Source organism: Saccoglossus kowalevskii, chromosome 12 (assembly GCF_978046115.1).
Source record: "Saccoglossus kowalevskii chromosome 12, keSacKowa6.1, whole genome shotgun sequence".
Classification (NCBI taxonomy): Eukaryota; Metazoa; Hemichordata; class Enteropneusta; family Harrimaniidae; genus Saccoglossus; species Saccoglossus kowalevskii.
The window spans coordinates 9,777,247-9,794,064 of NC_140652.1; positions in this window are offsets into that span (position 1 = coordinate 9,777,247).

Genomic DNA, 16,818 nt, shown 5'->3' on the forward strand with positions numbered 1-16,818 from the left:
GAAGTTAGTATTTATATGTCTGTGTTTTGTGTCACATGTCACAACACTCATTTTCATGTACCACACCTTAGAACAAGTCAAGTCTGATATTGGTTGGAGCTATTTTTATCTGGAAATGGTCATAGGGAATGACAAACTCGGTGGTCAAACCGTAATAAAAAATGCACCGGCTTACTCTGCAAACCGATCTATGAATTAAATGTTTGTTTATAAGGGCACTTTTGATGGTTTCATATTTGTTATGGATAACAATTTTCATTTTACATTTCTATGCTCTTGTACCCAATCATCGGCAACCATCATGCTATATTACTATCTGTTTAGTAATAAATGGTAACATTTATTTCAGAAACCGTAAAAAGTGTTTTTGCCGATCTCTCATGAAATGTGTGGATAACAATTTTCATATTTTCTGAGTTTTGGGCGAATTGCCTCACGTGTTTAATTAATCAGATGTCATGTTTTCACTCACTAGATATCTATGTATTATTGCCTCGTCGATTTTAAATGCATCGTTGACAAAGAGACCCACAGGTTATCACAGCGTAAGGAGCATTAAACAGCGCCACCACCAACACAAATTGATTGCGTTTTCTTTACATTATCGTGTGAGACAAACGAGCCACAGAACTACGCTTCGAACCTGAGACTGACAAGTATACCTGTAAATTGGACTAATTATGGATTTTCTATTACCAATTACATTCATAGTTATTGCTCAAAATTGTTTATAAACGTTTAAATTTAAAATGGCGATTGCGAACAACCAATCACTAGCCTTAGCAGATGAATACTGACTGTAAATAAGTCAATTGTGGTCAGTTAACTTCAGTCATTTTCTTTGACACTGGCTCGCTTTCACTGTTTATTGTGGCTTCTATTGCGAATATTGCAGTTTGGTACCCAATTTTCCCGGTCCACCTTGCAAATCGTCCATGTTTTGAATAAAAATATTTGTATTCATGTAATCTATACAGGGAATATAGATCATAAATATTGCTGTAAAATTGGTAGAAAGCACTGGGCAATGTTAGGAGCTATCGCAATTATTCAAATATTCAAATGCAATTCTATCAATAATAAAGATTTTTACAACTGATAATTTTCATTTTAAATTAATATTATGGATTTTCTATTACAAATAACGTTTTTATATTTTAAACAAAATTGGCTACTGACCTAAATCGACCTTCGGGGTTGTCATGGAAACAGCTACACATTTGTATGTTACAATATCCAGACATTTTGAATACTGTATTAGTTATACTTGTAATGTGCGTTTAGATTATAAAGATCCCAGATTGAGAGACAGGTATATAAGAGTGTAAATGTATGTGTATGTGCTTTCATTGTTGTTGTTTCTACTTCCAAAATTAGACATTCTATTAATGAGGTTTTGAACTTGTCAATTTGTTTAATTGTGTTCTATATACGTATTTTCAAGACGCTGATAAAATGTTTCTTGTTGTTGTTAAATTAACTAACTAATATCACCGCCATCAGCAAAAAGTACAGAGTAATTTCTTCGTACATGTTCCTAATATTGATTAAACGTATTGCTGCATTATCTTTTGCGATTTGTATACAATTCATGGTATAGTATTTAAGACCTTGATTTCAAACTGAACGTATAGTATTCCTGAGGAACATGAATAAGTATTAATTGTTTATTACTATGACGTGATAGTTCATCAGAGTTCCCATCTTAACAAATATTTACTGGTGGCAATTCTGGATAGATATATTATTGCGTTGGTGCATAACTTCAATTCCCATTTTTGACATGCGAAGAACAGGTAATACCAGGGGTCAGTATCCCTTTATTTGTATTCGTTGGGAGTTTTTATTCGCTACTTACTCTAGATTCTCAATCGGCAAGATTGTAATAGAATACGCTATGTTTGTTTTATTTTAATGAATATTCACTGAAATATTCATTAAACTGTTATGATAAGCACGTGACAATCTGCCTTTATTAAACGTTCTTCAATGCCGAGTTATTTGTTAGTTATTGTATACCCGAATAAATTTACTTATTAATTGAATGGTGTACGTCGATATAAATAGATACAGTGTGTAAATATAAAAAGAAATCGCAATTAAAACACAATAATTCAAAAGTATTTAACAATCACGCTAAAACAATAAACTGCGTATAAACATAAACACGTATGCCTAATGAATATTACATAATTTGAATTATAAAATGTAATTTCATACTATTTTTTTAATAGTTACACATAAATAGTGTACCGTAGGACACTGGTCTCCACGACGACCATAATCTGTAGTCAATGTATGTTGTGAACTTTGGTTTGTGCGAATACAAAATCCACGGTGTTTGTCCTTTTCATCAGATAGTTGCATGTCTCATACATCTAAACGAATCCCGTAACAATTAGTCAACACAGATAAACACGCTGTCGATACATATACAGGCGTATGTATAACGTGGATGTATTAGCAACATTAGCCACCGTTTTGTACTAAATAAACCTACCAAAATTGCTGCAGGTTTAGGCGTTACTAATTAGCTAAATCACAGACGTGATCACCAACCTCTATAAAATAGCAAGTTTCCATATTAAGACTACCAATTGGGTAGTTTGCCGTTAAATGGAGCGAGAACACGTCCAATTCAAAGCTGGCTAACGAGTCTCAAGTTCGAGTCCCAGATATTCGCGAAGAGCATTTAGAGGGTTGTTAAACTTGCAAAAGATATTCAATAAAGGTAATATTCCGATGCTTCATTATTTCCTGTTACTTTTGTACTAACTATTCCAGTTGTACTAATAATCCCATTGGTTGGAAATTATGTGTACTAGTCCACAAAGGTTTGTAGAATAATAGAAAGCTTGCTGCAGTAGTGTCAATTATCCACTTCTTAAGATATTATTTGTCTTTATAACAGCGAATCGATGCATGCATTGCTGCTTTAAATTATAGTTAATGGTGATGGGTCGAGACTTTTAATCATATATTTGTAGTATGATGCAACCTAGTTAGATCTGTAGATGCGCAGATGCTGTATAATTATGCATTTAAGACGGACCACAGCGCAACATTTGTAAACCATAATGTTTTGAATAAACACCATTTTGTTTGTTATACTAAGGTGACCGTGTCTTACAACAACAGTGCAACGGGTATTGCCTAAAAGCACAATTAAATTAATGTTTGACGTTTGTTCGGACTTTTTATTAAAGCAGGGGAGCCGTCACCTGCACATGCATCAGATGGCCATAGTGTGTCATTGTTTACAAACAAGCGTCTGCCCGTGAGTCTTTCCGTTTTCAGCGTGTGTTGTTATCATCGCTTGGGACTCAATTCCCGCGCGTGCGCAGGGCAAGACCCTCCCGCTTTATGATGAGTGGAATATGCTACATATTAAAAAATAAGTATAATTGTTATACAGTAATCCAGTAAATGTCTGATGTGCATGGCGATTCAGTCTAATCAAAACTAATCATAAAGATTGTGTTTGTAATAATCGATAATGTCGATGATTCTTCGACAGTGGTAAAAAGAATACCAAATGCGTTTCAGTGATTTTATGACAATCTAAAATTCAAAAATAACAACCAGAGTTACGGAACATGCGCGGTGTTGTTTGGTAAGGCGAATACCTGCTGAATATATTACAGTGCACATATCACATAACATGGCGATGGCAAACAAAACCTTGCCAACAATACAACTTTAAGAGTTATCAATCTCTGGTTTCTCCTTGAGCAAATTCGAGTGAGTACAATGTGTCTGATTTTGAGTTTCCAATGTAGGAAGTATTTTGCAATGTTGGTATGTTTATTTAGTACAAAACGGTTGCCAATGTTTCTATTTCATACAGGGTATACGGATGTCTGTACCTGTATCGACAGCGTGTTTATCTGTATTGACTTACTGATTGATATGACAAGTCACGATACTTGTTTCGATGAATTTGACATGCAACTATCTGCTGAAAAGGCCATACACCGCGGATTTCGTATTTGCGCAAACCAAAGTCCATGACATATATTGGCTTCAGATTATGGTTCTAAAGTACATTATTCCTATGTATCGATTTTGAAAAAGATATGAATCTGCATTTTATAATTCCAAGTATGTAATATATATTAAAAATTGGCATACGTGTGCATGTTTATACACAGTTTAATGTTATAGTGTGATTGTTAAATATTTATGAATTTGTGTTTTAATTGGGATTTCTTTTTACGTCATCAGTAGAGAGAAGAACAACATCACCAGCACAGCCCTGCATTGGACACCGGAATATAGACATAAGCGAGGACGACCGACACCAAAAATAACTGCAAAATCCCTCGGTGTTGATGAAAAAATTGTATAGTTACAAACCGCCATGTGTGTATCACAACAATTTCATGAATATTGTCTACTCTAAGACAAAGTGTATATTAAGTGGAATGATTTACGATCTTGCCTACTGAGAATCTAGAGTAAGATTATTTTACTGCACCAGTGCAATTGGAGTTACAGTGTCACTATTGTAAGGTTATTAAAGTATTACACTAGCATATACAATGCAGTTTTTATGTATTAACGCGATTTATAAAACTTTTACTATATGAGTATGGTTAGTATTACGTTACCATTAAAGATGCCAGTAATATTATAATAATATAATATGACACTATAAAAGTAACATTGTCATTTTACTAAAGCTTATTTATTACGTAATTACCTTAGTAGTAATAATTTAATCGGTATTATAGTATCACTATTACAAAGAGTATCAGTACTATTAATAGTATAAAATTATTTTTATGGGTATGGCTTTTATTGCAGTATCACATTTTTGGTATACCTATAACTGCAGTTCTGTGCCGGTATTTGGATATGCTAGTATCAATGTAGTACAATTTTACCGTGACATTACATCATTACTGTAACACTGTACGTGGTATTTCATCGTCAATGTAGAAATTGTGTTGCATTATTATACAATATGAAGTGATTGATAATATATACAAATGATTAGCTTGGTACGTTGCACCTAAATGTCATTCAAATAATGTTATATTCTCTGTTTCATCACGTTCACTCTTATGCCAATATTAGCATCATCGCGTTCTAAATAGGATCTACATTCATGAATATTTACAAATATTACAATTAACAGCCACAGGCAGTCAGAAATGAGTAGAAAAATATTCTTAAAAGTTAGAAGTACTTATTAATAGCCTTTGGCTAGGAAGTATAGTGTATCCAGGAGGTTTGTAGCCAGTATATATATATATATGCTAGTCCAGTATGTCTGAACTTATTGATTTCATATACCTGAGTGTGTCACACACAACCTGAATATAATGTTGAAGTGCACAAATCTACGATAGATTTACAGAAAACACAAATCGCCACAGATATTTAAGTAGCGTCACCTGAAACCATAAATAGTCATGTTACTATACAAACGGATGCTAGATATTGCTAGACGAAGCGATCTGGCACTGCAGACTATAGTCAATAACATATTTATTCCAAGCCCTATTGATATGCTATATCTATTACTCTATGACAAAGGAGAGTTCGATATTTACTCATCAGTTTATTACTTTTACTGAATGCCCTTAAAATTGAGAACACGTGAAAAGTTTTAAACATTCATCTAAAACACGAGAAGAGGGACATCAACCTGGAGTCTGATTACCGCCATTTCAATTTTCCAGACTGGTATGAAAATATTAAAATAATTTTGAAACACTATTACAAGATATGAGTATTTTTTGTGTGAAATATAGCACGACAATCGAAGCAATAGTCATAATATTGACCGACGCCACAGACGATGAGTTTCAGGGGAACACCCTTTATTGTATAACGAAATAACCCCAAATCAATTGTATTCTCATTTGAGGTCGATATCAGAACAAATGGTTTCACCCTATTTTTCGCAATTTCCTTAGAATCGATTTAAACATCTTGGACAAATGGACAGATTTTAACCAATCAGATTGATTGAAATATAACCCAGGTGATTCTAAAAGTGATGTGATTCGCCAAACACGCTATCGAGGGGTATACATAAGGAACCCTTGAAGCATGTTCTCTATTTTTGGCATTGTTGGGACCATGAGTTACACTGTATTTCCAGACGTCAGTGAGGACGAGTTGATCGAGTCTACCCAGGCTGCCGAGTATCTGAACGAACTCGGCTTGAAAAACGATGATTTGCATGAGTTCCTAAGGTATGTGATATCGTGCTCATTGATTATAATTAATAATAACTATCACCGTTTATTGTTTTATGAAAGATATAAAAAAATGAATGATATGTCATTTATTTATATTGTTCCACGGACACTCACGTGGACGTGTTACTGACCCTGTGACCGATTCTACAGAACAAGCAGTTGCAAATGTGCTACATGAGGACACTTCATGCATTCAACGAATGGGCCATGGTCCACAATAACTGATGTATAGAACCCAATTCTGACGAGCACGTAAAAATCCTGCAAAGTCTCGATGTAATGGATATATTGGTTATTGGTTGATTAAATTCATTTCAGAGGCGAGGAAGGTAGACGGAACTTGCTACCCTTCCAAAACATTACTCTCGCTGGTTATAGGACTACAAAGTTACATGTGCTATGAACGCCAACCACGTATTAATTTTTTAACTGATGTTGAATTTGATAGTTTCCGGCAAAGGATAGAATCCGAAATAAAAGTAATATCTCCACTACTTACCACTAACGCGAAAATTAGATATACTTTTGTTTTGAAAAAATTATGGGTAGAAACGACTCGACGCCAACGGACCTAGAAACAATGACCATGTTATATACAACCCAACCAATCGCAACTCTCGTAAAAGATGACGTACAATTTTGTCCATGTTGATTTTTTTGACAACAACAATGACAAATTATTTGTAACAGAGAATAGGTGTAATTCTCCCAATATGTTAAATATATCGTGGAACAAACAGTGTATGAATCTAAATTATTATGATATTATCATGCCAGTCTAAGTAATAATATAGTCTTCTATATCGAAAGAACGGTAAGATTGCATGCACGGTGCGTTAAAATTAACATTTGGCGAATTCAAGAAAAATAAAAATTATCACGTAAGACATCGGAAACAAAAATTGCACCGAAGGAGACAGAGTCTTTTGATTTTGTCAATTTCGGTTACACAAACATTAAGGTTTATGTCACGAGTGGTTTCGGCCACGATTGTATCTTGAATGGGTTTGGTTCGTGCGTTTTCCTGTCCTTCATACACGCTTTCGTTTCTGGGCACATACACACTTGAATATCAGCGGCACTTCCGGTTACACTTTCGTCTTCGATTTCACGATGTTTCGCTGATTTGGATGATGAATTTTCGGATACATCTCTAGCATCAAACAACTTGCATTCCGGCCATTTCTCTCAATCATACAACCAGCTTGGTCCATCCACCATAGAGTAGATTGTTCTAAATCTTCTGGGGATAATCCTCGAGTGAGAAGGATTAGATATAGTGTGTACATTTCTTGTACACATGTGTGTACAATTCTAGATTATGTTTTAGAATTCAGACAGATTTTGCATTTCTCAACGAACGATACGACGACGAACACGTCGTGTTCCTACAACTGCTCTCATTAATTCGAGACGGGGAAGAGTAAGAGATTGGTTTTTCACGAGACAAGATTCGCCAGTTTCCGTGAGTATATTCGCGGTTGCTCCATATGCACGCATGTAGGCATCGGAGAATACATGAAGCTCGACGTTATTTACATCAGTAGTGAAATATTGTCGTGGTATATCAATATTGCAAATGTTATGAAGGTCTTTAGTAGAAATTTCCATTCATCCAAGAGTTCACTAGCAATAGGTTGATCCCAGTCATGATTACTTTTCCAGAGGGACTATATGATTAATTTCGCTTGAATTTGTATAGGTGTAGATAGACCAAGTGGGTCATATACCCTGGCAGTATAAGCCACGATTTCACGTTATTTCGTTTAAAGACGGTATAGCAGGTGTTTTAATTTTCATTGTATGATATGAGTATTCCACTGTAATCCCAATATACCAACATTGGTAGCGGTAAGTTAATCAGAAATAATGTCACGAATAAATGGGATTGAAGTTTGAGTGTAGTTGAAGGATTGAGATGAGAATGTCAATTAATCGAATCAAAGTATTAATAGAGTTCAAACGATCAGTTGTAACCTGCTGATGAGTTTACTTGTATAGGTTACCAATTTGCTTGTAGAATGTTGTGAGTTCCGCAACAAAATCCACATTCGATCTTGGTCTCGGCACCAACATTATGTGGTGGGTGAGATATAGTTGCGTTGTATAGAGTAATAGACGTCCATGAGACAAAGTCAGAACGCTAGTAACGATTGGCTGATTTGTAGATAACGTGGTTATTGTCTCCAAGTCCGTCGGCGTCTAGTCGCTTTAACCCAGCAATTCGTTTACTGAGAAAATTTATAGATTTTTTTTGTTATTGCAAAACCTAAGTATAAAGTCTAGTTTTTAGCGAGAGTGGTGGGTATTTCAGAATCGAGACACTTAATTTAAATTGCGGAGAAGTTCATATTTTGTTACAGTGGTCAACAGACGATGGCTTGATAGAGGGTCCGTCATTAATGACACTGTTTATCTTACGTTGCGTGAAAATCATAAAATGGCTGTTGCTTCAACTTTGTACTGTGGAATGCGACATTTTAGTTCAATTGTGGAAGGTTGAATTTGACGACTTAAATTAAATTGGACCATAATAAAAAACTAAATGTATCAAAGTTTAGGGTTGCATTTATTTGCAAAGGTCGTCACTGTTGGCTATTTTTGTGACCTAAAAAAACCATAAATAGTTGTGGTGTTATGCAAAACGATGCTTGGTATGATAACGTGCACTAATAGCAGACGAGTTGACCTGGCACTGCAAACCGTATTCAGTCATCAGTTTAGTTCACACGCTCATGATTTGCTGAAATTTACATTCGGAGTTGCTTGTGAATATTCAACATATCAGTGAATATATCAGTTTAGTAAATGCCTTCTGAATTCGAACTTATAAGGACATTTGAATATATCCACCTGAGACATGTGAAGAGGCATGCAAAGTTACATTTTGATTACCGCCGTTTCGATTTTCTAGACTGGTATGTCAAAAAATAGTTTAAATACATGCAGTCTTTGTTCCACGATATTAGCACCCCTCTTCTCCGTTATGGAGAATATGTAATAATTGTAATTTTTACGAGAGTTACTATAGGCTGATTTGTAGATAGTATGGTCACTGTCTTCATGTCCGATGGCATCAAGTCGTTTCGACTCAGCCTTCTGTTTTATGAGAGAATGTTTAGCATTTGTTAAAAGACCTAACTAAGAAGTCTTAGTTTCCGCTGGAGAATCGAGGCACTTAATTTAAATGGCGGAGAAGTTAATATAGATGTTTCAGTGCACTACACAACATGTTTTAATCAAGGATCTGTCAATAATGGCACTGTTTATCTTATGTGGAGTGAAAATCAGAAAATGGCTGTTCAACTTTGTACTGACATATTACTAAAGTTTAGTGTAATAATTGTTTAGTATTTTTTTGTTTGTGATGTTTATCTTACGTTTATACAATGTTACCTTCCTTTCGATTTAATCGACTATATTTTAAACCTGCCATGATATTAGGAAGATAATTTTTATTCATACACTGTTTGTTCCATGATACACGGAACATATTCGGAAAATTACACGTCCTCTGTGTTCGGAGAATTTGCCTTGGTTGTTGTTAAAACATACCACCATGGACACAATTGTACGTCGCCTATTACGAGGGTTATGATTGGCTTATTTATAGATAACGCGGTCGCTGTCGCCAGGTTCGTTGGCGTCGGGTCGTTTCTACCCAGCATTTTGTTTTCTGAGTGAATTTTTGGCATTTTGTTTACAAGACTTTATTAGAAAGTCTAGTTCTCGCGAGATTGGTGAGTATTTCAGAATCGAGACATTTAATCCAAATTAAAGAGTTCATATGTTGTTTCAGTGGCCTACAGACTATGGCTTGATCAAGTGTCCGTCAATAATACCACTGCTTATCTAACGTTGGGTGAAATCCTGAAAATGGCTGTTGTTTCATCTTTGAAGTGTAGAATAGCGACATTTTAGTTCATTTGTAGAAAGGTGAATTTTACCAATTAAATTAAGTTTGTCCATAATAAAAAAAATAATGTATCAAAGTTCAGGGTTACATTATGTTTCCAAAGGTGTATTTGAGAATCGAGACACTTAATTTAAGTTGCGGAGAAGTTCATATAGTTGTTACAGTGCACTACACAAAATGTTTTGATCAATGATCCGTCTTTTACGACACTATTTATTTTACGTGGCTAGACAATCAGAAATTGGATTTTGCTTCAACTTTGTACTGATATATAATACTGATTAAAGTTTAGCGTGACCATTTTTAAGTGCATTTTTTGTTTGCGGCGTTTTCTTTGAATATGTTTCTTGAATCGGCCAAATCTCTGTTTCCGCAGGACCCTTTATGCAATTTTACCGACGTTTTGATTTAATCGATTACATTTTAACCCAGACTTGCATAATTCATGTTTGAGACTACAAGACCGGGATAAACAACCCTGACTCTATCAAATGGCAATTTGATTTTAGTGCACAAAAACTGATTCATATGTAGATGTGTGAAAATTGACGACAAATTTATCGCATAATACAAATCGACACAGAGTTTGATTTTATCAATCCTATGTTGAGGTAGCGTCACCTAAAACCATAAATAGTTGTGATGTTATGCAAAACGATGATTGGTTTGATAACGCGCAAAATTGCCAGACAAGTTAGCAGACACTGCTGACTATAGTCACTCATATATTTAATCCACACCCTATTGATTTTCCAAAAACAAAATCGGATTTTACTTGAGATTATTCAATATATATCTGAATATATCAGTTTAGTAAATGCCTTCTAAATTCAAGAACATACGATTTTTTTAAATATTCACCTAGGTCACAAGAAGATGGATGACAGACTCGAGTCCGGTTACCTCCGATTCAATTTTCCAGACTGGTACGGCGAAGTTGAACAACTTTAGTTACATGCATTATTTTTTCTACGATATGAGTAGACCGCCTCTGCTTTACGGGAGTATGTCATAATTATTGATAACTATATAAACTTTGACACAATGTACATCACTTATTACAAACGTTACAATTGGCTGAACTGTAGATAACGTAATCATTGTTTCCGGGCCCATTGGCGTTGAGTCGTTTCTACCAAGCCGTGTTCTTAGGAGAATTGTTAGTAGCTTCTCTGTTACACTGAATATGTGGACAAACAACAAGCAAGTATACTTCATTGTACAGAGGTGAGTATTTGAGAATAGCGACATTTTAGTGCATTGTGGAAGGGTGAATTTTACCATTTAAATTACGTTGGTCCTAATCAAAAAACTAAATGTATCAAAGTTCAGGGTTGCATTATGTTTGCAAAGGTCGTCACTGTTGGCTATGTTTGTCACCTGAAACAATAAATAGTTGTTGTGTTGTGCAAAACGATGTTTGGTATGATAACATGCACTAAAGCCATACGAAGGGACCTGGCACTGCAAATAATAGTCAGTCATAAATTTAGTTCACCCGCTACTGATTTGCTCAAATTTAAATTTGGAGTTGCTTGTGAATATTAAATATATCAGTGAATATATCAGTTTAGTAAATGCCTTCTGAAGTCGATACTATGAGGACATTTTTAAATATCAACCTATGACATGAGGAGAGGGATTAGAAGTAAGAGTTTGATTACATTTTTCTCCGTTATGGAGAGTGTCATATTTGCTTTGACACATTGTACGTTACTTATTTTACAATAGTTACTATAGTCTGATTTGTTGAAAACGTGGTCACTGTCTCCTTGTCCGTTGGCGTCAAGCCGTTTCTACCCAGCTTTTTGTTTTATGAGAAAATATTTAAATAATTCAGGTCAATTTGATCAAGGGTCCGTCATTATTAACACTGTTTATCTTACGTGGCGTGAACATCAGAAAATGGCTGTTGCTTCAAAGTTGTACTGACATATAATTAAAGTTTAGTGTGATAATTCTTTAGTGTAATTATTCTTTGTGGTGTCTTATCTTATGTTTATACTATTTTTCCATCCTTTCGATTTAATCGACTATATTCTTTCCCATACTACCATGATAGTAGTAAACTAATTTAAATTCATACACTGTTTGTTCCATGATATAAGAAACATATTCGGAGAATTTCACCTTCTCTCTGTTTGGAAAATTCGTCATGGTTGTTGTTTAAACAAATCACCATGGACACAATTGTACGTCACCTATTACGTGGGTTACGATTGGCTGATTTGTAGATAACGTAGTCATTGTCTCCAGGTCCGTTGGCGTCGAGTCATTTCTACCCAGCATTGTGTTTTCTGAGAGAATTTTTAGCATTTTTTTATAAGACTTAAGTAGGAAGTCTAATTTTCGCGAGAGTGGTGAGTATTTCAGAATCGAGACATTTAATTTAAATTGTGGAGAAGTTAATATGGTTGTTATAGTGAACTACAGATAGTGGCTTGATTACGGGTCCGTCACTAATGGCACTGTTTAAATTACATGGCGTGAAAATCAGAAAATGGCTGTTGTTTCAGCTTTGTACTGACATATAACAAAGACTAAAGTTTAGTGGGACAATTCTTTAGTGCAATTTTTGTTTGCAGTGTCTCATCTGAATATTGTTATTTTTTTATTGAATTGGACGAATTTTTTTGAATGCAGCACCGTTCATGCAATTTTACCGTCCTTTCGATTCAATTAACTACATTCTTAGCCATTCTTAGCATTTGTAAAAGACCAAACTTAGAAGTCTTAGTTGTCGTGAGTATTTGAGAATAGAGACAATTAATTTAAATTATGGAGTAGTTTATATAGATGTTACAGTGCACTACACAACATGTTTTGATCAAGGGTTCGTCATTAATGGCACTGTTTATCTTACGTTTATCTTACCATCCTTTCAATTTAATCGACTATAATCTTACCCAGACTGCCATGATAGTAGTAAAATAATTTATATTCATGCACTGTTTGATTCATGATATAAAGAACAAATTCGGAGAATTACACCTCCTCTCTATTCGGAGAATTTGTCATGGTAGTTGTTTAAACAAATCACTATTAACACAATTGTACGTCACCTATTACGAAGGTTACGATTGGCTAATTTGCAGATAACGTGATCATTGTCTTCAGGTCCGTCGACGTCGAATAGTTTCTACTCTGCATTATGTTTTCTGAGAGAATTTTTAGAATTTTCTTTACAGAACTCAAGTAGCAAGTCTAGTTTTTGCGAGAGTGGTGAGTATTTCAGAATAGAGACATTTAATTTAAATTGCTGAGAAGTTCATATGGTTGTTATAGTTGGCTACAAACAATGGCTTGATCAATGGGCAGTCACTAATGGCACTATTCAATTTACGTGGCGTGAAAATTAGAAAATGCCTATTGCTTCAACTTTGTCTTGACATAAAACATAGACTAAAGTTTAATGTGGAAATTCGTTTGCGCGATTTTTATTTGCGGTGTCTCGTGTTTTTCTTGAATACGCAAAATATATCTGAATATTTTATTTTTTCTTGAATTACACAAATCTGGCCTTCCGCAGCACCATTTACGCAATTTTACCGTCGTTTCTATTCAATTGACTACATTCTCACCCAGACTGCCATATTAGTGGTAAACTAATTTATATTCATACACTGTTTGCTCCACGATATGAGGAACATATTCGGAGAATTGAACCTCTTCTTTGTTAAGAAGAATTTGTCATAGTTGTTGTTAAAATGCCACCATGGCTCAATTGTACGTCACCAATTACGAGGGTTACGATTGGCTGATTTGTAGATACCGCGGTCACTGTCTCTAGGTTCGTTGGCGTCGAGTCGTTTCTACCCAGTATTTTGTTTTCTGAGCGATCTTTTAGCAATTTTTTGACAAGACTTAATAAGGAAGTCTAGTTCTCGCGAGAGTGGTGAGTATTTCAGAATAGAGACATTTAATTTAAATTGCGGGAAAGTTCATATTGTTGTTATGCTGGAGTACAGACAATTTATTGATCAAGGATACGGTCACTAATGGCACTGTCTAACTTACATGGCGTGAAAATTATCAGAAAATGGCTGTTGCTTCAACTTTGTTCTGTAGAATGGCGACATTTCGCCTAGGACACAAGAAGATGGATGACAGACTCGAGTCCGAATACCGCCGTTTCAACCTTCCAGACTGGTACGGCGAAGTTGAAAAACTGTAGTTGCATGCACTATTTTTTTCTACGATATGAGTAAACTTCTGCTGCATTACGGGGAGTATGTCATAATTAGTGTTAACTAAATGAACTTTGACATAATGTACGTCACTTATTACACACGTTATAACTGGCTGAACTGTAGATAACGTGATTTTTGTTTCCAGGCCCGTTGGCGACGAGTCGTTTCTAATCAGCCGTGTTCTTAATAGAATTATTAGTAGCTTCCCTGTTACACTGAATAAGTGGACAAACAACAAGCATATATATTTCATTGTACAGTGGTGAGTATTTGAGAATAGCGACATTTACTTCAGTTGTTGAAGGGAGAATTTTACCATTTAAATTAAGTTGGTCCACAATCAAAAAAACTAATTGAATCAAAGTTTAGGGTTGCATTATGTTTGCAAAGGTCGTCACTGTTGGCTATTTTTGTCACCTGAAACCATAAATAGTTGTGGTGTTATGCAAAAAAATGCCTGGTATGATAACATGCACTAATGCCAGACGAAGTGACCTGGCAGTACAAACCATAGTCAGTCATGAATTTAGTTCACCCGCTAATGATTTTCTCAAATTTAAGTTTGGAGTTGCTTGTGAAAATTAAAAATATCAGTGAATATAACAGTTCAGTAAATGCCTTCTGAATACGAGATTGTGTGGGCATTTTTAAATATCCACATGAGGAGAGGGATTAGAAGTTAGAGTTTGATTACCGCCGTTCCAATTTTCTAGACTGCTATGTCAAAAAAATAGTTTAAATACATGCACTCTTTGTTCTACAATATGAGCACATTTTTTTATGGAGAGTGTCATATTTGTTGTTGACAAAATAGCTTTGACACATTGTACGTTACTTTTTTGCGAGAGTTACTATAGGCTGATTTGCAGTACACTTGGTCACTGTCTCCATGTCCGTTGGCGTCAAGCTGTTTCTACCCAGCTTTTTGTTTTATAGGAAAATGTTTAGCATTTTGTTCAAAGACCTAAAAAAAGTCTTAGTTTTAGTTAATTTAAGTCAATTTGATCAAGGGACCGTCATTAATAACACTGTTTTATTACGTGGCGTGAAAATCAGAAAATGGCTATTGCTTCAACTTTATACTGACATATAACATAGTATAGTGTGACAATACTTTAGTGCAATTTTTGTTTGTGGTGTCTCATCTGAATATTTGTATTTTCTTGAATTGGCCAAATCTGTCTTTCCGCAGCACCATTTATACATTTTCACAATCCTTTCGATTTAATCGACTACATTTTTACCCTGACTGCCATGATTGTAGTAAATTAATTCAAATTCATACACTGTTTGTTCCATGATATAAGGAACATATTAGGAGAATTACACTTCTTCTCTGTTCGCAGAATTTGTCATAGATGTTGTTGTTAAAACAAATCACCATGGACACAATTTTATGTCACCTATTATGAGGGTTACGATTGGCTAATCTGTAGATAACGTGGTCACTGTGTCCTGGTTCGTTGGCGTCGAGTTGTTTCTACCAAGCATTTTGTTTGCTGAGAAAATTTTAAGCATTTCTTGCCTAGTTTTCGCGAAAGTGGTGAGTATTTCAGATTAGAGACATTTAAATTGCAGAAGATTTCATACGGTTGTTATCGTCATTAATGACACTGTTTATCTTATGTGGCGTGAAAATCAGAAAATGGATGTTGCTTCAATTTTGTACTGACAAATAACTAAAGTTTAGTGTGATAATTCTTTAGTGCAAGTTTTGTTTGTGGTGTCTTATCTTATGTTTATACAATTTTACCATTCTTTCGATTTAATCGACTTTATTTTACCTATACTGCCATAATAGTAGTAAAGTAATTTATATTCATACACTGTTTGTTTCATGATATAAGCAACATATTCGGAGAATTGCACCCCCTCTCTGTTCGCAGAATTCGTCATGGTTGTTGTTTAAACAAATCACCATGGACACAATTGTACGTCACCTATTACGAGGATTACGATTGGCTAATTTGTAGATAACGTAGTCATTGTGTACTGGTCCGTTGGCGTCGAGAATTTTTGTTACAGAACTTAAGTAGGAAGTCTTGTTTTCGCGGGAGTGGTGAGTATTTCAGAATAGAGACATTTAATTTAAATTGCGGAGAAGTTCATATGGTTTTTATCATTTCCAATGGCACTGTTTATCTTATGTGACGTGAATATCAGAAAATGGCTGTTGCCTCAACTTCTTACTGACATATAACTAAAGTTTAGTGTTATAGTTCTTTAGTAGAATATTTGTTTGTGGTGTTTTATCGTATGTTTATACAATTTTACCATACTTTCGATTTAATCGACTATATTCTTACCCATACTGCCATGATAGTAGTAAACTAATTTATATTCATACACTGTTTGTTTCATGGTATAAGGAACATATTCAGCGAATTGCACCCCTCTCTGTTCGCAGAATTCGTCATTGTTGTTGTTTAAACAAATCACCATAGACACAATTGTACGTCACATATTACGAGGTTTACGATAGGCTAATTTGTAGATAACG